Raw genomic sequence first — 23,116 nt, forward strand, 5'->3', positions numbered from 1 at the left:
GCGCCTGCCCAGGAAGGTCTCGTGAAGGGGTCGGGGCGGAGCTACGCGGGCGGCGCTGAAGCCGTCAGGCTGACGCAGGTCTCCCCCCGCCTCCCCGCCTCCCGCGGCCCCGCCCACGCTATTTAAACCACTGGACTCAACATGGCGGCGCGCACTCGGACGCTTGACCCGGGCGTCCCCGGACGCGGGTAAGCGGCGACACTTTCGTCCCCAGTCCTGCTGTCTCCCATACCTAGCGATGCGTTGTAGTCCCTCTGCGCTTTTTAGCCGACCCCCTCGCTTGCGAGCTCACTGACCCTGAACGACCCTCAGTCGCTACGCACCGGAAGTGCTTGGCCCTCTTCGCGGCTGTCCCCCGGAAGTGGTTTTCCTCCTTTTCTCCCCCTTTCCCCTTTAGGGGCGGTCCTGCTGGCCCAAAGGGCGGGGTTCACGCGCGGCGTTGTGGCCCGACCCCTGGCTGCTCTTCAGCGCCCCTCTCTACTTGTTCTGTAGGCATTGCTGGAAAGGCCGGACTGTGGCTTGGGGCAGCGTGCACAGCCTCAGGCTCCTTAGGCTTTGTGACCTTGCGCGGGTTGCCTCACCCCCGGGAACTTCTCCGCTGACAAACCTGCAAAGTGGGATGCTGACGTGCAAGCTGGTGCTAAACCGTAAAGCTCGTGCCCCTCCCGCACGGGCCTTCAGTATATGGCCTCTGTTTCGCTTGCTGGCTCCGGATAGACTTGAGACCTGGTGGCCAAGCCCGCTGGCATCCCCTGCGAGCCAGCTTCTCTGTCTAATCTGAGAATAAGCGAGGCTGCAATTCCCGGTGGAAGGTTCTCCAGGTTCCCTTTGTCGAAGGACAGATTTACCCTGACCGCAGCTACTATGGGAGAATCTGAAACATGTGCCAGTGTCTTGGCCCGAAAGTGAAGGGTGCGGTGGGGGGGGGGGGGCTCCCCAAATGGCCTTCACGTTGGGCTTTTTCTTCCTCCGGCACTGGGGATGCCAGGACCTGAGCCCACAGCGCTAGCTGTAAGCCAGAGCCCCCGATGTGATGAGTGCGCAGATTTTGGTGTTCGTGCTCCTAAATAGCCTTCTGAGAGCGAGCGGGGTCCTGAAGACACCCTAATGTCTAAGCCTAGTGCGACTCCGTTAGGTGAGGAGGTTTTCACTGCCCTTAGAGTTTCGGGAAGGTGAAGTGTACGTCCGAGGAAATCGGGGAGGACGAGCTCTCCCTTCTTTCTTCCTTGCACCGCCCCGTGAGCGTGGTGGAGGGTGGTCCTGCCAGGAGAGCATCCTCCAGGAAGCGTCCTAGGAAGGAAGGCTCCCAGCCTCCTATCGGGTGTCCTGAAGCAGCATCTGCCTTTTAAGAGCCCCCTGCTCCCCCTTCCCCCCATTGCTATGCACCCTGAAGCTTGTGAAACCCTGGTGTAGCTGGTGGGGTGGTCTGGCTCCAGGTGACGTGGTAGCATTGCCAGTTCCCGGAGAGACAAAGTCCCCAGAGCCAGAGGCTGGGGCGGTGGTGAGACGGCAACTCTTCCCTGTGTGTGAGCACTGTCGGCAGGCTGATTCAGAGCGTGCTGAAAACTTGGTCACTGGGCAGCCTGGATGAGCAGCATGACCACGGGAGGCTTCGCTTAAAGGAAACCTGAGATCCCACGCTGTTACCACACCTGCTGGTGAGTGAGATTCCTCGCCATTTAAGTGTCATGGCAAAAGCGTTCCAAAAGTTGCACAATTTAATTCTTACCGTTTTAGTCCTCGCTTCAGCAGGACATATAGTAATTCTTACCGTTTTTTTTTTTAATTTTTTTTTTTTTAACGTTTATTTATTTTTGAGACAGAGAGAGACAGAGCATGAACAGGGGAGGGGCAAAGAGAGAGGGAGACACAGAATTGGAAGCAGGCTCCAGGCTCTGAGCCATCAGCCCAGAGCCCGACGCGGGGCTCAAACTCACAGACTGCAAGATCGTGACCTGAGCTGAAGTTGGACGCTTAACCGACTGAGCCACCCAGGCGCCCCTAATTCTTACCGTTTTAAACTGTCTTAAAAACTAGTCTCCTTTTTCTCTTCTACCCCATGGCATATTCTCATGCAGCTGATTCGAATAGCTCAGCAATCATGGGCGCCTGGGGGGGCTCAGTTGGTTAAGTGTCCAACGCTTGCTGTGGCTCAGGTTTTGATCTCATGTTTCGTGAGCTCAAGCCCTGCATTGGGCTCTGTGCTGACAGTGTGCAGCCTGCTTGGGATTCTCTCTCCCTCTCTCTCTCTCTCTCTCTCTCTCTCTCTGTCTCTCTCTCTCTCTCAATAAATAAACTTAAAAAAAAAATTCAGCTCCCCAAGGTAAGGAACAATATAAGACCCATTCACATTTGTTTTCATAATTTAAAGGCCAGCCATTAACACTGGGTGCATCATCAGTAAGTATGTGTTTTGGGTTGTTGCATTTAAGTGAATTACTCGTGTGAGTATATAGTAACTTAATTGCCCTTTAAGAACATTTTTTACCAGTTCGTTTGCTTCTTTTTGCTTCTCTATTTTCCTTCGTAATTTAGTTTTGAACTGGTTTATTGAGCCATTCATCAAACATTCGTCAAGCATACGTGGTGTTACAGATACTGTGCTGGTACAGGGCTTACAGAGTTGAGCAGAATGGAGTTCTCCCTCATCAGAAATGCCGGCTGTACGGACAGGGAGGCGGTTGATTTATAATTACAGAGACCTGATCCTGTGCAGGCATGTGAACGCCCAGCTGCAGGGAAGGAAACGCTGCCCTCGGAGAGACCGCCCAGGGGAGCACCTGGCAGGAAAGCCCAGGTGGAGACCCGCCTCTCCTTTCACTGTGCCCAGCGTCCTCCCACAGCATTTTATCAACTGTGCCATAAAGACGGAGAAAAGCACAGGGTAAGGGGTACTTGTCACACCTCTGCCCCCAGGACAGGACGTCATCTCAGTATTTCTGAGTCTACCCTCTTCTTCCAGTCCACTCTCCTGTCATAGGCTCTGGAGTTCTGTCTTGTCCAGCAAGAGAGCGGACGCAGGCTTGAACTGCAAAAGAGGGTAATGTCCAGGAGGAGACAAGAGCCCTGAGGAAGGGTCCTGGCTCCGTTTCTGTTATTATTTTTACAAGCGTGATGGACGTGCACAAAGAGACGATGAAACCGTGAACATTAACTCATGGGCGTGGGGAAAAGGAGGTCTTGAAGGTATGCGGTTTTAGGGTTTTGGGTCAATACAAAACAAAATCCTGGTGCCGGGCAGATGGTTGTTAACGGCAGTCGTGAGGCGCCCTGTCTCTTGGTCTTAGCCGGCCTAGGGGGTGAGACAAATAGAGCATGCTGCCTCAGGGCCAACAAGGCACTGACTTTTGCTAATTAGCTCCTCTCCGGGCCACCTTGTCTAAAGTCCTCTTTACCTATTGTGGTCCTTCCTTCCTGTGAAGCATATTCTCATGCAGCTGATTTGAAAGCTCAGCAATCATGGGCGCCTGGGGGGCTCAGTTGGTTAAGTGTCCAATTCTTGCTGTGGCTCAAGTTTTGATCTCATGTTTCGTGAGCTCAAGCCCTGCATTGGGCTCTGTGCTGACTGTGCAGAGCCTGCTTGGGATATTCTCTCTCTCTCTCAGTAAATAGATAAACTTAAAAAAAAAAAAAAAAAAAAAAAAACAGCTTTCTGCTGTTGTACTAAGTTGGGGGGCACTTCTGCCCTGACTGGTTATTTTGATTACCTCACCTTGGAAGCCTTCATCCTGAGGCTTCCTGTCCCTATACCTTTTCTGTCCTGGGGGCCCTTTGCCTTGTTTGCCTCATCTCACCTGCCTGATCTTGGAAGCCTTCATCCTGAGGCTTCTGGTTCCCGTATGCCTTGTTAACTCATGGCTGCAAGCTCCGGGACCTTCTGAGCTCTTTCCCACACTCTCCGTGTACTGTGATGTCATTTTCCCATCTTGGCGTCTTACCGCATGTTAATACCTCTGTGGGACTGGCTCTCATTGCCTGGCAACAGCCTTGTCCTCTCTCCTTTTTGGTAACTCATCACCCCTGTCACCTCCTCCCAGAATCTTGCACACTGTTACTGATTTCAGGGCAGTGTGGCCACACTGTTGGAGCTCACAGCAGTGCCCTTTCCATGGGGGCGTCAGGTCCTAATGGTAGATGATGTCAGCACACCCTCCGTGCCTTGTAGAAGCGTCCCCTTGTTTAGAGAGCACCGCAGAATTCAGAGAAGGGCACTTTTGCAGTCATGGCACAGAACGTCCCATCCGAACCCAGGGAGATACACTGGATCCCTTCCCAGGGATCCCTCTCTCTGAGGAAGGACGTGAAGTCATCGATGAATGGCAGAGGGAGCCAGCCCTCACGTAAACATGACTTCAGGGGAACCAGGGCTGAGGAAGACACAACCAGGGGTAGGCGTGACGGCATTTCTTGAGCCTGTGGGTGCAGCAGTGACCGTCTGTGGGTCACTCCCCCATTGCACTCACCCTTTTCTGTTTGCTTTCTTGAGGTACTTAGAACTCACTTTCTACGTCCTGCAAACAAGACAGTGTCACTAACAGACGTACTTCCTCCATTGCATCTGTTTTCTCTTTACTAGAAATTTGCGGGAAAAACTAATGCCTTGAAAGAGCACTGGGTGAATCCTTTCTAAATGGGAGAATATTGTTTCAAAAACTATTTGAATTATATGTGCAATATACACGTATTCTTTCTTTTGCATGTATATAACAAAAGGCCTTTCTTTGACACCATAAGAACACAAAGTAGACATTCTTAAGTGTGATTTATTTATGATTGGATGCATCTAACAATATATACGTTCTTCTAAACATGGCATAGAAATTAAATATCAAGTTGTCTGTATGGCATAGAAATTAAATATCAAGTTTCTACGAAAGATGTTTTTAAAATGTAACACTTGTTTATAAGCTTTTATTTAATTAAAATTTTGGGGGGCACCTGGGTGGCTCCGTCGGTTAAGCGTCTGACTTTAGGTCAGGTTGTGACCTCGCTGTCCATGAGTTCAAGCCCCGTGTCCGGCTCTGGGATGACAGCTCAGAGTCTGCAGCCTGCTTTGGATTCTGTGTCTCCCTCTCTCTGCTTCTCCCCACTCGCTGTCTCTCAAAAATGAATAAACATTAAAAAAATTAAAAAAAAAAATTAAGCTTCCTTCTAGTTTAACACATTCCCAATATGTTATACATTTGCATTGACAAATAGGGATGGTGAAGATTCTCTGAGTGTTTCTACTATTGTGTCGGAATTAATTACACTACTTGTGGTTGATATTCTATGTCAGCAGAAGATAGAGCAGGAGACGTTTGAAAATTTGCATACTTAAAAATATATTTTGTTGCAAAGAGGTTTCAATCTTTGATACGGAAGTGGTGGAATTGGGGCACCAAATGCATACCGAGTCCTAATTTAAAAAAAAAAAGGATTTTTGGGAGAGCGCAAGCAGGAAGGGGCACAGAAAGGGGGACAGAGGATTCGAAGTGGGCTTGAATTCAGAAACCTCGAGATGATGACCTGAGCCAAACTTGGTTGCTCAACAGACTGAGCCACCCAGGCGCCCCAAGGTTACAAATATCTTGGAAAGCCCAATGAAACAAGATCTGTGTTTGCTGCCCCGTATACTTTGTTGCGAAACAGCTCTACCCTTGATTGGCCACAGTCGTGGTCCACAGTTCCTACAGGTGGATGGATAGCATCCTTCTTGCCAGCCTTCAGATGGTTTTCTTACAGTGGAGGAGATCATTAGGGAAATAACGTCAGTGTCAAATAAGTGAAATTGTTGAATGATAAGCAGAATGTCCACGTTCGTGACTTCAGCTTCATTAATTTTACCAAAATGCTGTATTTTAATGCAGACCTCTGTATTTATTATTGCTGCTGTTAGCAAAAGAAGCACCCTAATTGCTAGAACATCCAATTATCTAATCACCTCATTTCAAGAGGACAAACTAAGGATTTCAGTCTCTTTTGGTTTTGCAAAATGCCTTCTTTTCCTGAGCATCTACTTCATTTATTGACCTCCCTTGACATGCTGGTCCTTCATAAACACCGTCTCGTATAACTTTTACAACAATGGGGAAAGGGAAAACACCTATAATGGGTGGAAATTTAGAAAGAAAACCATTTTCCCATATCCACACAGACGCAGAGATTATCAGCCGAGATCCCCGTCAGACCAAAACACCCCTGGTACACAGATCTGTCCTACACGGTTGGAAAAACGAATTAATAAGTGCTCATGTACAAAAATGAATTAATAACATAGTAAGCTCTCATTAGGTGCTGAGGGTTGTGCTATTTGGCAACCAAAGGTTTCAGAACCTCGTTTCTTCCTTCAGTTCTTTCTCTGGCCGGAATTTGTAACTGGTGTTTGTATTTAGATACTTAAAACTTTACTGAAAAATGGTAGACGTCTTTAATGTGACCTATAGATTTGTTTATGGCATTTAGAGAACTTGTTTATATCTGGGAAAGAAGAAAAAAAAAAAAAAAGCAAGTCTAGCAAGTAATTAAAGCTGCCCTTTCTCCATGTATCAATGACAGCAGTAACTCTTTCTGGTTACTTTTCCTGGAAGCTGTGTCACAAAGTAGGTTATTATAAAAGAACATAATTTCCAGTAGGAGCGATGTATGTCAGTGAGCAAGGTCTTAACTCAGAGAAATCGTTTTGGTAATCATTTATCTTTATGCCTTTGTTCTTTGAATAAACTTTATTTAGTGTTTAGTATATGACAAGGACTGCGCTAGGGATTAGGGGGAAAAATCTTAAGATAAACTTTCTGCCTTTAGTTCACTGTTTTTTTAATTTTTTTTTTTCTCTTGCTGGAATGTCCTTGCACATTTTTTTTTTCTATTTTATTAAGCCCTATTTATTCTTCAAGGCCTAAACCAGGTGCTGCTGCCTCATTATATCGTTCAGTATTCACCATACCCTCCTCTTTGTTGGTCCACGAGGTGCTGCCATACCCTTTATAAGTTTTTATTTCAGTAGAGATGTAGTTGCTTCCACAGTGTTCAGAGTTCATTGGTAGGAAAGACTGGTGCTTCTTGCTTTTGCTGGCATCTAGTAAGTATAGACTAGTAAGTATAAGAGTTGGGCATCTTTAGTGGGCATGTTTCAGATAATCTAACTGGCTTAAGCAGGAAGAGAATTGCTGGTTAAAATAATCTAGAAGTTTAGAGGTAGGGCTACCTGCAGGTATGGCTGGATCAAGCACTCAGTTTTCATTTTGTTTCATTCCACAGGCAGAGCATCCCCAAGAGGCTGCTGTGACCCCCCCCCCCCACATCCCCTTAGCCTATCAGTGGAAAAGCTCTTCCTTTACTGTCTTCCTTTCAGACTTAGAAAAAGACTCTGTTTTTATCACATGCATATCCGCATATCTCTGGAACAGTAATTGTGAGCAGCAAATTGTACTACAGATTTCCTTGTATCTGAAAGTGGAAACTCCCTATGAAATCTTTCATTAGCTGAAATGATGTGAGGCACAGAAGCAATTGCCATTAATTTGTATAGAAAAAGGATTTGTCAATTCCAAGACCTAAAAAACCTGATATCTTAGGATACATCTCGCTAACAGATGCACAAAATATGTCAAGACAAAGCACAGATGCTCACAGACGTGACTAAGTGAGCATGTGCCGTGCAAGAAACGGACAGGTAGATGGAAGCATTCCAAAGTCTGCACTTGCCTGGGCCCCCCTCCTTAGGAAGAGGCTGGCAGTCTACATCGATGTATCCACTGCAGTGTTCGATAAATACCTGTTGAATTAAACACAAGTGAAAGTGCAGGTATGATCTCTATATAAGACAGGGGAAAAATTTATTTACTCCTCGACTAGATAAAACTGCACAATACATACTCATCTTGTGACTATTCCCCCAAAGAAATAAGAACACAGCTGTGATGTTTGATGCCTTCAAAGGTTAGTTGCAGTATTAATTATGTTTGAATGATATAGTAGATATTACTTGGCATACATGTTGTTAAGCACTGAATTAGCTATGGCATTGTTTGGCTTTTTTTTGAGTTATATGGGATATTTGGGGTGTTGCTCATCAAGTCAGTGTAAATGGATGGAAATGTTTCCCTGTGATAAATTCCCCTGTAGGAAGGTGTGGGGCTCAGAGCTGTAGCAAGATCTTAATGTTTATTTATTTTTGAGAGGGAAAGATAGAGTGCAAGCAGGGGAGGGGCAGAGAGGGAGACACAGAATGCGAAGCAGGCTCCAGGCTCCCAGCTGTCTGCATACACCCCCACCCAGGGCCCAAACTCAAGAACTGTGAGATCATGACCTGAACAGAAGTTGGACGCCTAACTGACTGAGCCAGCCAGGCATCCCAAGCAAGATCTTACCTTACACTTAGCGTTAAAGAAATAGATGCTAGCAAATGTTTGTTTTTGACAGCAATGACGAAAATGACAATGCCCTTCTACCAAAAACATTTTGCAGAATAGGAAGCAATTCCAAATGCCTTTTCATCTCTAATTTTCAAGCACTTTGAAAAAGCGTATGGTTGCCATTGAGTGAGTGCTCACTGAACATCTTGTATTTTATTTTAAAACCATAAATAGATACACAATTCACAAACTTTCAAAAACATTCTTTACAACGACTTCAAAAATTTCTAGGATAAAAGTGACATCCCCAACTATACAGATGGATTCCCTGTTTGGGAACTACAAAATGAACAGGTGAAATGGGTCAGCAATCTGAAATGAGGAGCACCTGGGTGGCTCAGTTGGTTAAGCATCCGGCTTCGGCTCAGGTCACCGTCTCATGGTTTGTGGGTTCGAGCCCCACATCGGGCTCTGTCGCTGACAGCTCAGAGCCTGAAACCTGCTTCAGATTCTCTGTCTCCCACTCTCTTTGCTCCTCCCTCACTTGTTCTCTGTCTCTCAAAAGTAAACATTAAAAAAAATTTATAAAAAAACAATCTGAAATGGAAGTCAAAGTGAAATTTTGAAAGGACCCAGCCTGACATGTAAAAGACAGTTGTAAGTTCAAGATCTCCTATTATGGTTTGGATTTTCAGCACACATGTCACAGAGCAGGAACTAGGAAAATGTGGGAGCACAACGGGGTAGTATTTGTTGAATTATATGGACTGATGCAATTTTCCGTGCAGGGGAAAAACATCCCCGAGTTCTGATGAACTGTCCTAGATCCCTGTGGGCATACGTACTTAAAATAATGAAAACACAAAATCCATTGTCTTCGTAGGAAAGATGGCAAGTTCAGGTCACTCCAACAACATCCCATCACCTAGGGAAGTCTACCTCCCGTGTGCTGGCCTCATACTTGTTTTGTGTTTGTAAATTTCTCATGGAAGGCAATTAGCTGTACCTGTGTTGTCGTTTTAAGCACCAGGCTTTCTTTCCAGTACCTTATTCTCTCTCTCTTCACCTTGGAGTACATTATCCCACTCTTGGCATACTTTGAAAGTGCCATATTAAGAAAGTAAGCTTTTTATAGTGTCGTCCTCGAGTAGCTGCAGATTCACATCTCAAAAAGCAACTATAAATGGAGAACACACTCCATATGGACCATCAGTTTAAGGGTCTTCAAAAGACTTTGTAATTCTGAAGTGTAATTTTCCTTTAACTTCATGTACATATACTCCAAATTTTATTTATTTAATTCAATTTTGATTAAAAAAACTTGGGGCACTGGGTAACTCAGATGGTTAAGCGTCCGACTGCAGCTCAGGTCGTGATCTCACGGTTCATGGGTTCGAGCCCCATGTCGGGCTCTTTGCTGACAGCTCGGAGCCTGGAGCCTGCTTCAGATTCTGTGTCTCCCCCCTCTCTCTCTTTCTCTCTCTCTGAAAAATAATATTAAAAAATTAAAAAAAAATAAACTTAATTGTGGTACAGTTAACATACAGTGTTCTGGATTAACTTCAGGTGCACAATACAGTGATTCAGTAGCTATTCCGTACATTACCCAGTGGTCATCATGGTAACTACTGTTCATACCCTTCACTTACTTCCCCCATCCCTCCACCCACTGCCCCTCTGGTGACCACCTGTTTGTTCTCTGTATGTAAGAATCTTTTTCTTACTTTGTCTCTTTCTTTGTTCATTTGTTTTGTTACCTTTTTTTTTTTTTTTAAACTTTATTTATATTTGAGAGAGAGACAGGGCAAGTGGCAGAGGGGGAGAGAGAGAGAGAGAGAGAGAGAGAGAGAGAGAGAATATATCCCAAGCGGGTCCCACACTGCCAGTGCAGAGCCTGGTGACGGGCTCGACCTCATGAAACCGGGAGATCATGACCTGAGCCGAAACAAAGAGTTGAACGCTTAACCCACTGAGCCACCCAGGCGCCCCTGTTTTGTTGCTTAACTTCGACATAGAAAGAAATCATATGGTGTTTGTCTTTCTATGACTTACTTCATTTGGAATTATATTCTGCAGATCCATCTTTCTTGTTGCAAATGGCAAGATTTCATTCTTTTTTGTAGGTGAGAACTATTTCATTGTATATAGACCACGTCTTCTTGCCCTTTCACCTGTCGGCGGACCTTGGGCTGCTTCCGTAATTTGCCAGTTATAAATAGTACTGCCATGAACATAGGGGTGCATATATCTTTTTGAATTAATGTTTTTGTATTTTTTTACAGGTCAGTCTTAAAAGTAATCTTTATACTCAGCATGGAACTCGAACTCACAACCTTGTTTGTATTCTTTGGGTAAATACCCAGTAGTGGGATTATCGCATCATATAGCAACTGTATTTTTAATTTTTAAGAAATGTTTATATTTGAGAGAGAGAGAGAGAGCGCATGAAGGGGGGAGGGGGACACAGAATCGGAAACCAGCTCCAGGCTCTGAGCTGTCAGCACAGAGCCTGGTGCAGTACCTGAACTCACTTGCTCTCACATCATGACCTGAACTGAAGTCAGAGATTTAACTGACTGAGCCACCCAGGCGCCCCTCTATTTTTGATTTTTTTTGAAGAACTTCCAGAATGTGTCTCACGGTGGTTGCACCAGTTTGCGTTCCCACCAACGGTGCCCAGGGGTTCCCTTTTCTCCATACTCTTGCCAACAGTTGTTGTTTCTTGTGTTTTCCTTTTAGTCATTCTGACAGATGTGAAGTAATATTTCATTGTGGTTTTGATTTGTATTTCCCTGATGATGAGTGATGTTGAGCATCTTATCATGTGTTGGTTGGCCATCGGGATGTCTTCTTTGGAATAATGTCTATTCAGGTTCTCTGCCCGTTTTTTAATTGGATTATTTGGGGTTTTTTGTGTGTGTGTGTGTGTTTGAGTTGTGTAAGTTCTTCACATGTATTCTGGATACTAACCCTTTATTAGGGATGTCATTTGCAGATATCTTCTCCCATTGGGTATGTTGTCTTTTACTTTTGTTGGTTGTTTCCTTGCTGTGCAGAACCTGTTTATTTTTATTTTTATTGTTTTAATGTTTGCTTATTTTTGAGAGAGAGCGTGCACGCATGTGCACAAGCAGGGGGCGGGGGGCAGAGAGGGGGAAAGAGGTTCCAAAGAGGGCTCTGAAGTGACGACAGAGAGCTGGATGCAGGGTTGAAACGCACGAATCCAGAGATCACAACCTGTTGTACTCTCAAGAGACTGAGCCACCCACATGCCCCTGAAGGTTTTTATTTTGATGTAGTCTCAATGGTTTAATTTTGCTTTTTTTCCCATCGCCTCAGGAGACATATCTAGAAAAATGTTCCTACAGCCAAAGTCAGAGGTATTAGCACGTGTGCTATGTTCTAGGATTTCTATGGATTCAGCTCTCACATTTGGGTTCTTAATCCATTTTGAGTTTATTTTTGTGTGTGTGGTGTAAGAAAGTGGTCCGGTTTCATGTGTTTGTATGTTGCTGTCCAGTTTTCCCAGCACCATTTGTTGAAGAGACTTCTTCCCATTGTGTGTTCTTGCTTCCTTTGTCAAAGATTCACCGACCATATAATGTGGGTTTATTTCTGGGCTCTTTATTGTGTTCTGTTGACCCATGTGTCTGTTTTTGTGCCAGTACCATACTACTTGGATTAATACAGTTTTGTACTTTATCTTGAAAGCTGGGATTTGGATAACCTCCAGTTTTTTTCTTCTTCAAGATTGCTTTGGCTGTTTGGGGTGTTCTGTGCTTTCATACAAACTACTTATGTCTTTTCATTGGAGGCTTTAGTCCATTTACTTTCAAAGTAATTATTGATATCCATTTATTGTCATTTGTTACTGGCTTACGGTTTTTGTAGTTCTTCTCTACTCCTTCCTTTGACTCTTTCCTCTCACATTTTTCTGGCTTTCTTTAGTGATATACTTTTACTTCTTTTTATTTTTTGCATGTTTATTACTGATTTTTTGATTTGTGGTTACCATTAGGTTTGTATATGACATACATATAGCACTCTATGTTAAGTTGGTTAAGTTTGGACCCATTCTAAAAGGACTTAGTTTTTACTCCCTCTCCCAATTTAGGTATGTAGTGTCATACTTTTCATCAATTTATTTTTTTGGATGTAAAAAATACTTGTACGTTCTACTTTTCTTCCTTCCTATGGGTTTTCCTTTCCACTCAAAGACTCCTCTTTAACATTTCTTGTAGGGCTGGTTTAGTGGCGATGAATTCCTTTAACTTTTGTCTGGGAAACCCTGTATCTCTCCTTCTATTCTGAGTGAGAGCCTTGCTGGATAGAGTATTCTTGGTTGCAGGTTTTTGTTTGTTTGTGTTTTGTTTTTCTTTTTAGCCCTTTGAATATATCCTGCTATTCCCTTCTGGCCTGCAGTTTCTGCTCAAAAATCAGCCGATAACCTTATGGGGTTTCCCTTGTGGGTATCTGCTTTCTTTTCTCTTGCTGCTTGAAAATTCTCTATCCCTACTGTTTGCCTTTTTAATTACTTGTGTCTTGGTGTGAACTGCTTTGGGTAGATTTTTTTTTAAATTTCTTTTAGTGTTTATTTATTTTTGAGAGAGAGAGAGAGCATGAGCAGGACAGGAGCAGAGAGAGGGAGACACAGAATCGGAAGCAGGCTCCAGGCTCCAAGCTGAGCTGTCAGGACAGACCCCGACGCAGGGCTCAAAATCACAGAGTGTGAGATCATCACCTGAGCTGAAGTCAGATGCTTACCCGATGGAGCCACCCAGGCGCCCCGCACCTTGGGTACTTTTTGACGGGAGTTCTCTATTATTTTTTCTCTCTCCTGTTCAGCTTGGTTGCTTTCCATTACTCTGTCCTACAGGTTGATGATCCGTTCTCCTGCTTCTTCTGATTTACTATTTATTCCCTCTAGTGTACTTTTAATTTCAGTTACTGAGTTCTTCATCCCTGAATGGTTCTTTTTATTCAAACTTTATTTTTATTTATTTATTTTTCATGTACTTCAAATTTTAGGAAATTAGTTCAAATCCAAAGGTGACCATATATTTCTTCTTCCATTTTAGGGAAAAATTGGATTTTTCAGTGTATAGAAACATTCATAAGGGGTGCCTGGGTGGCTCAGCCAGTTAAGTGTCCGACTTCAGCTCAGGTCATGATCTCGCAGTTTGTGAGTTTGAGCCCCGCGTCGGGCTCTGTGCTGACAGCTCAGAGCCTGGAGCCTGCTTCGGATTCTGTGTGTGTGTCTCTCTCTGTCCCTCCCATGCTCATGCTCTCTCTGTATCTCTCAATAATAAATAAACGTTAAAAAAAATAAATAAGAAACATTCATAAGATAATGTTTACATGTGATTAAGCTTAATTTCACCATTCTGTGAGCACAAATATTTAAGTTCGTTTTATGTTATAAAGAAAAATAAAATAAAATAACATTTTTGCTTAATTTTTAGAAGATAAATACTTTTGTAACAATGTAGTCAAGCACATCAGCGACCACACTTTTACAGTACTTAAATTAACACCCACCCAGGCTACATTTTCATTACGTGTTGGCATGTAATTATTGAAATCATGGAATGTTTCCATTATTTACACGTATTCCTGATATTTGGTTCATGCCTCTTATTTTCTTTGCTAGAATCGTAAATCATTGTGGTACCTTGTGCAACACAAAAACCCTCTGAATATATTTTTTATTAGCTTTGTATTTTATGTCGTTAAGGGAAAACATAAGTGCTGTCCAATTTGTATTTGTGTTTATTTATTTAACACACTCTCACATGGTGTTTGCACTTCGCCTCTCTCAAGCAATTTAGGAATAGCAATGCAGGTAATATTCCTAAGAACGCAGTGAGTTGAGTCCCTACAGCGGCACCTGCCTTTTAAGGCTGGCTGAGCAGCAGGAGGAGGCTCACTTTCTTGAGATCACTGACCATTAGCAGAGCCAGGATTCATTTGTCGACTGTGTTACCGTGCTGCTTCCCCAGTACCAGAGTCAAGGGTAGCTGTCCACTCACAGGTGTTCACAGTAGGCATTTTCACAAAGACATTCCATGAACAGAGTGAGAAGTGAAGCTAGCTGTCCAGCCGTACTTTCCCCGGATCTTTAGAGGCTCATCCTGCACCCAGCGAGGAAATGGGGATTTTCATGACTTAGACTTGGGGCCTCCTCCCTTCTCTCTCTGCATGTTCAAACTAGGAGGCACCATCATGCCTAAATCTTCAGCGCAGCCTCTGGGCTGTGGCCTCCTCGTCAGGTGAGGAGGTGACGAGGTGATGATCTGAGGACTACTAATTTTGATAGGCTCCCCATAGATGCGGGGAAATGGGGATATAATTTAGGGCAAGTCCCTGCCTGTGCAAAGGGGGAAAGCCCATCCCACCCACTAGCACCGTTGAAGACTGGGAGAAGGAAAGCGGGACAATGACATAGGAAATCAGCATGCGAGGGGCGCTTGGATGGCTTAGTCGCTTAAGCGTCCAACTCTTGATTTCAGCTCAGGTCATGATCTCACGGTTTGTGAGTTCGAGCCCCTCTTTGGGCTCTGTGCTGACACCACAGAGCCTGCTTGGTGTTCTGTCTCCCCCTTTCTCTGCATCTCCTCTGCTTGCTCTCTATATGTCTCTCAGAATAAATTAAAAAAAAAAAAAAAAAGGAAAGAAAATCAGCATACTAATTCCTGGCATCCGTATTATTAGGAAAGGACAAGCAAGCAAATGCCTCCCAGGGAAGCCTAATGTGTAGCCAGGGTTGAAAACCACTGTTCTTGGAGACGTTCCCAATTTAGCCAGTGTGGGACCGGAGCCATAGGAAGGTTTGGCACAAGGAGGTACCTGAATAGAGAGCCTGAGCTAAAATAAGCCTAGCATGGTGATCAGAGAGCCTAGAAGCTTCCGTTCAGCCTGATGAGCAGTCATAGAAGGGCTAGGAGAATCAGGACCAGCCTGAGATTGGGATGCAGAGTCCTGGTGGCATTTGAGAACCAGAACAAAAACCAGCATCGTGACCCTACTATCAGGAACAAAATTAACGCTCCACAGTGCCAGAGGACACCTCAGTGAACCCCAGACCAGGAAGCAAACCGTGGCAGCATAGACCAAGGCAGAGCCTACCACTCAATCAGAACTTCCATCTGTATTTGCACCAAAAAGTCCCAGGAACAGAGCTGGATACAATTTGCAAGGTCCAATGTGGGAGGAAAACACAAGAACTCTTGTTCAAAAAGAAGGGGGGAAGTGCCATTCAAAACCTTTTCCATATCTCCACGGTCCACCTCTCTCAACTTGTCATAGAGTATATTGTTTACTATTTCGTGTCTTTCTAAATGAAGAAAAACTAAAATTTTAAGTTACCGGCATGAATTTTATTATTCGTGTTGACATCGCATAATGCCCAGTGCTGTTAGTTTACAGCCTGCTTCGGATGCTTTGGCCCCCCTGCCCTGACACCTCCCCCACTTTTGCTGTCTCTCAAAAATAAAAAAAACATTAAAAAAAGGGGTGCCTGTTTCGCTCAGTTAGTAGAGCATGTGACTCTTGATCTTGGGGTTGTAAGTTTAAGCCCCACGTTGGGTGTAGACATTACTTAAGACTAAAACATATTTTTTAAAGCATTTTTTTTTTATTTTGAGAGAGAGAGAGAGAGAGAGAGAGAGAGAGAGAGAGAGAGCGCACATTGGCGAATGGGGAAGTGACAGAGAGAGAGAATCTCAAGTGGGACTCCATCTCATGGACGATGAGATTATGACCTGAGCTGAAACCAAGGGTCAGACGCTCAACCTGTTGACTTACCCAGGTGCCCCAAAAATAAGATCTTAAAAAAAAAATCTTAAGCAAACACAAGTTGAAAGATAAAATTATTACGAATTTCAGAATGGTGATCTTTAAATGTGGGTCCTTCTGGGCCTGGGGCCCATCAAGTAAGTCTTGCTCGGAAATACTCTTCTGTATACTCAGATGTTATCTTTGAAGAAGAGGGGAGAGAAGACGTTTTCTGCTACACCTGAAATGAGACTGTCTTGATTATTGGATCCTACTTATAAATTGAAAGACTGAAATAATTACCTCTTAAAAATTATCTGTTCCCGAGATTCACTGCATTAGTTAAGATCCCATTGGTTGCTGAGAGAAAAAGTGAAAGTCATTATATATGTTAAAAAAATTATTTTTAGAATAGGGACCCAGGGAGGGGCTCTGGTTGGCTCAGCTGGTTAAGCATCCGACTTTGGCTCAGGTCATGATCTCACGTCTGGTGAATTCAAGCTCCGTGTCGGGCTTTGTGCTGACAGCTCAGAGCCTGGAGCCTGCTTCAGAGTCTGTGTCTCCCTCTCTCTCTACCCCTCCCCTGCTCCTGCTGTGTTTCCCTCTCTGTTTCAAAAATAAATAAACATTGAAAAAAATTTAAGGATATGAAGCTAGGGAAAGATGGCAGTGTAGAGGATGGACACTAGGAAGGGAAATCCCTCAGACACCACACCTCTGCTTTGGATTGCCAGGCTCTTGTGGATTCACATCGGCATGTTTTATCTTCTTTTGTCTCAGGAGATCCACTTTCTTTGTTTCTCAAGGTGCACGTGGCCGGATGTGGGAGCCCCTCAGTTGGGAAGTTTACATTGCCTCAGACCCAGCAGACGGCACTAAGGATAGCTGTTCTTCTGCTGGAGAGAACATATGATTGGTCAGCTATACATCTGGATCCGTCTCTGGTCCAACCACTGATCACTGATGAGGGTAGGTACCAAGGTCTGGAAGCTCCTGGGCTGGACAAGCGCTCCTGAAATTTTGTACGGTGCCCTTTGTAGTTGATTAAATGTTCTGTGCATGAAAATAGTAAGCGTTAATAACAACCAGCTAACATACTATGTCCCCATACTATGTGCCAGAGTCTTTGCTGACCGTATATTCCCCATCTCAGTCCCCACAATAAATGCTCAGGAGGACATAGAGTGGTCTCACAGACCCACTAAGACACTTTTCCCAGATGATCTGGACAATAAGCAAAGGAAAGAAACCCAGGTTCATCTGTGCTCAGGGCTGTATCGTTAACCGTTTCACTGGAACCTAATAAACAGAGGCTGGTCTTAGTGTATACTCTGTTGAAAAAAACTGTCGTCACTCTTACAGTTTCCTTTTCCCCGTGGTTGTACGTTGGCTGCTATCAAAGAGCTGAGGACACTTGTGATCCTTGATTTTGTTCAAGGAACTCAGTTAAAGTGATGGTACCAATTAAGCACAGCAGATTCTCAGAAATCGTTGCCCTTAGTTAATGAGTGACTTTCAGAAGAGTGGTCGTATATCCTCCCAAGAGGACTTTCATAATAAAAATTGATGTCAGGTGGATCTAGCCTGCGTGTGGAAATAGGCTTCCTGGAATGTTCAGGATGCGTTTTGTTTTCTGTAAGTATTTGCAGACTGCCCCCTGAGGGGGACACTGCCCACCCCAGAAGGGTGTGAATGCCAGCAAGAAACCATGGGTCCAAGGAGGCCTCAGTTTCATGTGGCCTCCTTCCAGGTGGAAACGGCTGAGTCTCCCCTCCCTATATTTTATGCCCCACGTCACCTGCACAGAGGAGTGAGAAACGGTTCACAGCAGTTTGTTGGTTTTTAATCATCTCCTTGCTGCGTCACAAGGGCTACTTTTGTTGCTTACCAGAGTCAGTGACTGAAATCTCGGTACAAAATTAACTTTGTAAAAATCAGAAAGCAGTTCAGTTAGATTAGTGGTCATTTTTGTCCCCCTCATCTCTTGCCTTTCTCACCTGTAACCTGCAGGGTACTTACTGATTTGAAATGTAGATGAACTAGGTTCTGTCCCGAATAAAAGCCAGATTTCAGTGTTTATTTATTAATTTTTAAATTAATAAATGGTTTCAGTGTTTATTTATTAATTTTTAAAATTTTATTTTCCTCTTGTACTTTATAGCTGTGTCTGTATTCTGAGGCTGGTGGATTTTCTTTTCCTTTTTTTATTTTAGAGGGAGAGAGTGTGCCCATGTGTGCATGGGTGTAAGCATGCATGGGGGAGGGGGAGAGGGAGGGAGAGAGAATCCCAAGCAGGCTCTATGCAAAGTGCAGAACCCAGTACGGGGCTCGACCCATGACTCTGGGATCATGACCTGAGCTGAAATCAAGAATCAGATACTCAACCAGCTGAGCCATCCAGGTGCCCCTTAATGTTTATTTTTATTTAAAATGTTTACTGAGGTGCCACCTAGCTACTACTTTATTAAGTCCACTTTAGGAATTATTATATTTTTTTGTGTGTGAAGAAAGTTAACTTTAAAATTTTTTAATTTTTTTACATTTATTTATTTTTGATAGGCAGAGAGAGACAGAGCACAAGTGGGGGAGGGGCAGAGACAGAGGGAGACAGAGAATCCGAAGCAGGCTCCAGGCTCCGAGCTGTCAGCACAGAGCCCTCCGCAGGGCTTGAACTCACAGACCGCGAGGTCATGACCTGAGCCGAAGTCGGACGCTTAACCCACTGAGCCACCCAGGTGCCCCGAAGAAAGTTAACTTTAAAAAATAATTGGAAGGTGGGGCACCTGCCTGGCTCAGTCAGAAGAGCACACGAGTCTTGATCTCAGGATCGTGACTTTGAGCCCTGTGTTGGGGGCGTAGAGATTACTTACATACATACTTACATACATGAATGCTTTAAAAATAAAAAATAGGCATAACAATTTCTGTATTGGCTAGTACAATTATTCAATAGCTCTCATAGTTAGAGCTAATACAAAATATCTAGGACTTGAAAACTGGCGGTGAAACTGCTTGTGTGCACACACGAATGCACTCAAGTCCTATTAGAATTTCATTTAGAATAAATTAGTTTAGGATTTAGTGTAAAATATTTTTCTAATTTCTAAAGAAGCACATTTTCATTATAGAAAATTCAGAGAGTACACATACAGATTTAGAGACATAGTGACTACATGTAAAACTAAGGTGTCATGTATATATCACATGTATACATGAATGTTGTGTATAATTTACTTCCTAGAGATTCCTATCTCAAATTTGAATACAGAACATTGTATAAAAGGCCATTAGTATGAGATAACCTAGCCAAATAACTGACAGTAATTTAAATGATCATGTAGTGAACAAGCTAATACAATTAAAGGTGTGTAAGACTCCTATTTCCATATGTGGCTTCCAACATCTAATCAGTAACCCAGACTGCTGAAGATGATGTGAGCATATACAAGTGTGCACTCATGAATGAGAACAGAACACAGGTTAGGTATTGATGTTTAATTAGCTGCTAGGCTTTTTTACCACCTAGGTAACCTCTCCCCACAAATTTTAACAACCAAGCTGTTTGAGCTTAGGTCTTAATGAATTTATAAATTGTGACATTCCATGAGCCTTGATGCTAGAAGTTTAAATGCGTGAAGATGAGGACGTGTATAATGTAATATAGTAGGTTTGTTGAAACACACCCCTTAGAGCCCATCCCTTCAAGTGTTTTGTCCCACGTAGTTGCGTTAAGAGGTTGAGTTGTCTCCGCAATGCGTGAATGTAGTCATTCAGCGATATTGATGGACTGCTGTGTGTGGACGTAATTGTGGATGAGACTGTCATGATGGGCAGAGATGACTCCTGGCCAGTCTGAGATAGGAGTGTAAGTCCTGCATGGAAGGTGGCCCAGGGTGATAGAGACTCCCGCCCAACCCCATCCCTGGGGTCAGGTCGATGGAAAGACACATGACTTCTCAGCTGAATACTGGTCACTGAAATTCCAAGGTGGTGTGGGGCCTTTAGAGACTGTACTAATCGGGCCTTTAGAGACTACCTTTAGAGACTTGTCATAGCCAAGGCTTCAGTTAGCACTGTGGTTAACTGTGGCTTCAGTAGCCTGTTCAAGTCAGACCTTTGACCTGTGGTTTTACTTTTATTTATTTTTAATGTTTATTTTTGAGACAGATTGAGAGAGACAAAGAGTGAGCAGGGGAGGGGCCGAGAGAGAGGGAGACACAGAATCGGAAGCAGGCTCCAGGCTCTGAGCTGTCAGCACGAGCCCCACGCGGGGCTTGAACTCACGAGCCGTGACATCATGACCTGAGCTGAAGTGGGATGCGTAACCGACTGAGCCACCCCAGCGCCCCGAGTCAGACCTTTGAAAAGCCCCAGGATTTAGCGGAGGGCGTCGCAGTCCGTACTCAGCGACCGCTTACTGATGATCGACTGCAGGAAGTCTGATGAAATGATGCTTGCACGACTGAAAAATCCTTGTTCTGCTCTAAACCCAGATGGTTTAGATGGATGGATCTGGGATGGATCTGGTTTAGATGGATGGATTTGCTTGTCTGGCTTGCTAATTCGTTATCTCCATCCCAGCAGCTCTTCAGCACTTCGAACGAGAGAGGCCAGGCTGCCAAGGCGTACTGAGCATGTCTCGCGTCCTCGGGGTGAGTAGTTTGACAAGGACCGTGTGTATTTCCATCTTAAAACTGGGATACGTTTGTCTCAGTCATATCCATTCGATTTAAAATTACTCAGTTTGCATGTGGATTGACACACTCATAGACCACACATTTAATTGATGGGTGTTAAGATGAGTCAGCACTTCTTTTTCCTGGTTCGTGCTGACAGTTCAAGTCCAGGCTCTACCGCTTAGAGCTGTGTCACCTTGAGAAGGTTACTTGACATCTCTGTTCCTCATTTCCTAATCTATACATGATGGATAATGATTACACCCAAATTATAGAATGCATCTGAGACTAAATGACTTAATGCAGGTAAGGAGCACAGAATACTGTTTGTCACATAGTGAGAACTGTATAATTACTGTATTGTCACTATCCTAAAACATAAAACATTAACATAAAAAACAAGTAATTCAGCAGAGAAAATAGTCTATAAAGTAGTTGTTAATATATACAAGATGATGATTAGACTTAAAATTCTAAACATATCTGAATCCAAATGAATCCATATTGCAAAGAACAGAGAACCCTGTCACATGGTACCAATTTTATTATTCCTAACTGTGATGGTAGTAATATGAAGAATATTTAGATTATTAGATCAAACTAATATTTAGTTTATCATCTATCACAAAGGTTTCCATTATTTTCGATGTTTTAAATATGTTGAAAAACATGAATTACAACAATGAGGATGAAATTAAATGGTGAAAATGGAAATGTAGTCATTTAGAATAGTTTTTCTGTCTTCAGATGAAAAATAGATCCTGCAGGAAGCTAGGTCCTCGGAACTGAATACGTTTTAAAATCTAATTTGTTTTTCTTGCAGTTTGTAGATGTGGAATTGTTAAAATGTTCATATCTTTGAGCTAATGTGGCATAACAAATTTAATTTGCAAAACAAAGATGACGTGTCTAGGACATGATCCATAATCACTTTTTTCCCTCTTTCAGCTTCACGTTGTAGGGGCTCCGCTAGATAGACTACTCAAGCATATTTTGTGACTCTGTAGAAATTTCCAAATAAATAAAGTCTTGGAAAATCATAAAAGAATAGCATTTTGGAACCAAACAGTTGCTCACAATTTATCCTTTTCACCGTTTCTAAGTTGTGTCGAGTTGTTGGAATGTCTGGGGTGCTGTGGGCTCGTAATTCACTGGGAAGCCTTCATGCCACGGTGATCGGATCCGTGGGAAGGGATGGGGGAGTTGGGAGCGGATTGGGTGGTGAGAACCACACGTGGCGTTGCCCCCCCAAGACGGTGGGCCGACGGGAGGGTTGCCTGCAGCGTGGTAGCTCCTGGGGCCGCCGTGGCCGCCCCCTCATACCCACCACTGTGCTCCACCCTTGGCTGGCGGCTTCCCCAGCACGAGCCGGGCCTTACTTTGAACACCGTGGCAAGTCTGGAGGTGCTGCGGTTGGAGGCTGGCAGCCAGTGTTCCACTTGCAGTGGGTCTCGGTTCATTCTGGGAGGCAGATTGGAGCGGCACGTCTGGTCACTGCTTCTAAATGCAGCTTAGCATCTGCGTGCAGTCTCATCACACCTTCGCCGTGTCACACAGAGATGGCCAGACTTCAACATTGGTGCACTCCTGGGGTGTCTGGTTTCGTAGAGCGTCATCTTTGAAGGTCGTTCACGCTTCATGTTGCTGCTTTGGCAGAGTGTGTGGGAAGGGGGTAAAGAGTAGCTCAAAGGGTTTATTATAATTGAGTTTGTCTATTTAAAGGGCCATTTACTCTGCCAATAGCAGGGATTATTATTATTATTAGCTCTAGCTGTAGTAGTAATTATGGTAGGAAAAGCAGGGGACGGGGAGAGAGGAAAGGAATCTAGTAGCCATCCTAATGCCATTAATATTTATTGGGCCCACTGCTAAGGCCTGCCACGTAGAATGTCGTGCAGTACTTACATGGGCATTACAAACAGCGTGTCAGTATGGTTCTCAGGTTGGAGATGATGTACAGAGGGGTTGCGTGACTCGTCCCAGCTCATGGAGCTAGGAAATGATACAGGTGGATTCAGACCTCTGCGGTCGGCATCCTTCATACCCGCTCCCATCTATGTCCTTAGAATCAGGACCTGGGCTTGATTATTCCGTATGCTCATCTTATGATATAACTTGTCACTATGGGTTTGATCTTTTTAGCCTCGATAGCCTCATCTACGGAAAGTCCCTAATAACGATAACCAATCTTTCTCGCAAGCTTAATGTGAGGGGGGGAAAAAGATGTTGTTGACAAACTGTTTTGTAAACTATAAACCCTTCATCAATAAATGTTAGTATCTTACTGGTGTTAAGTATTTTGTCTTCTAGAAATGAGACTAGTATGCAGTT

At 43.9% G+C, this 23,116-nt stretch overlaps 1 long non-coding RNA gene across 2 annotated transcripts; it reads left to right on the forward strand.

The window, feature by feature from the left end:
* Positions 1-187: 187 nt before the first annotated feature.
* On the forward strand, positions 188-21,980 carry LOC125931462 (uncharacterized). Of its 2 annotated transcripts, XR_007460444.1 has the most exons (4): positions 188-1,658; positions 16,916-17,078; positions 20,694-20,761; positions 21,734-21,980. It is a non-coding gene; the product is annotated as an uncharacterized LOC125931462 (long non-coding RNA). The 2 variants fall into 2 exon arrangements; XR_007460443.1 differs by having other exon boundaries at positions 190-1,658; positions 20,694-21,980.
* The last annotated feature ends 1,136 nt before the right edge of the window (positions 21,981-23,116 follow it).

Source organism: Panthera uncia, chromosome X, assembly GCF_023721935.1.
Source record: "Panthera uncia isolate 11264 chromosome X, Puncia_PCG_1.0, whole genome shotgun sequence".
In the NCBI taxonomy this organism is placed as follows: domain Eukaryota; kingdom Metazoa; phylum Chordata; class Mammalia; order Carnivora; family Felidae; genus Panthera; species Panthera uncia.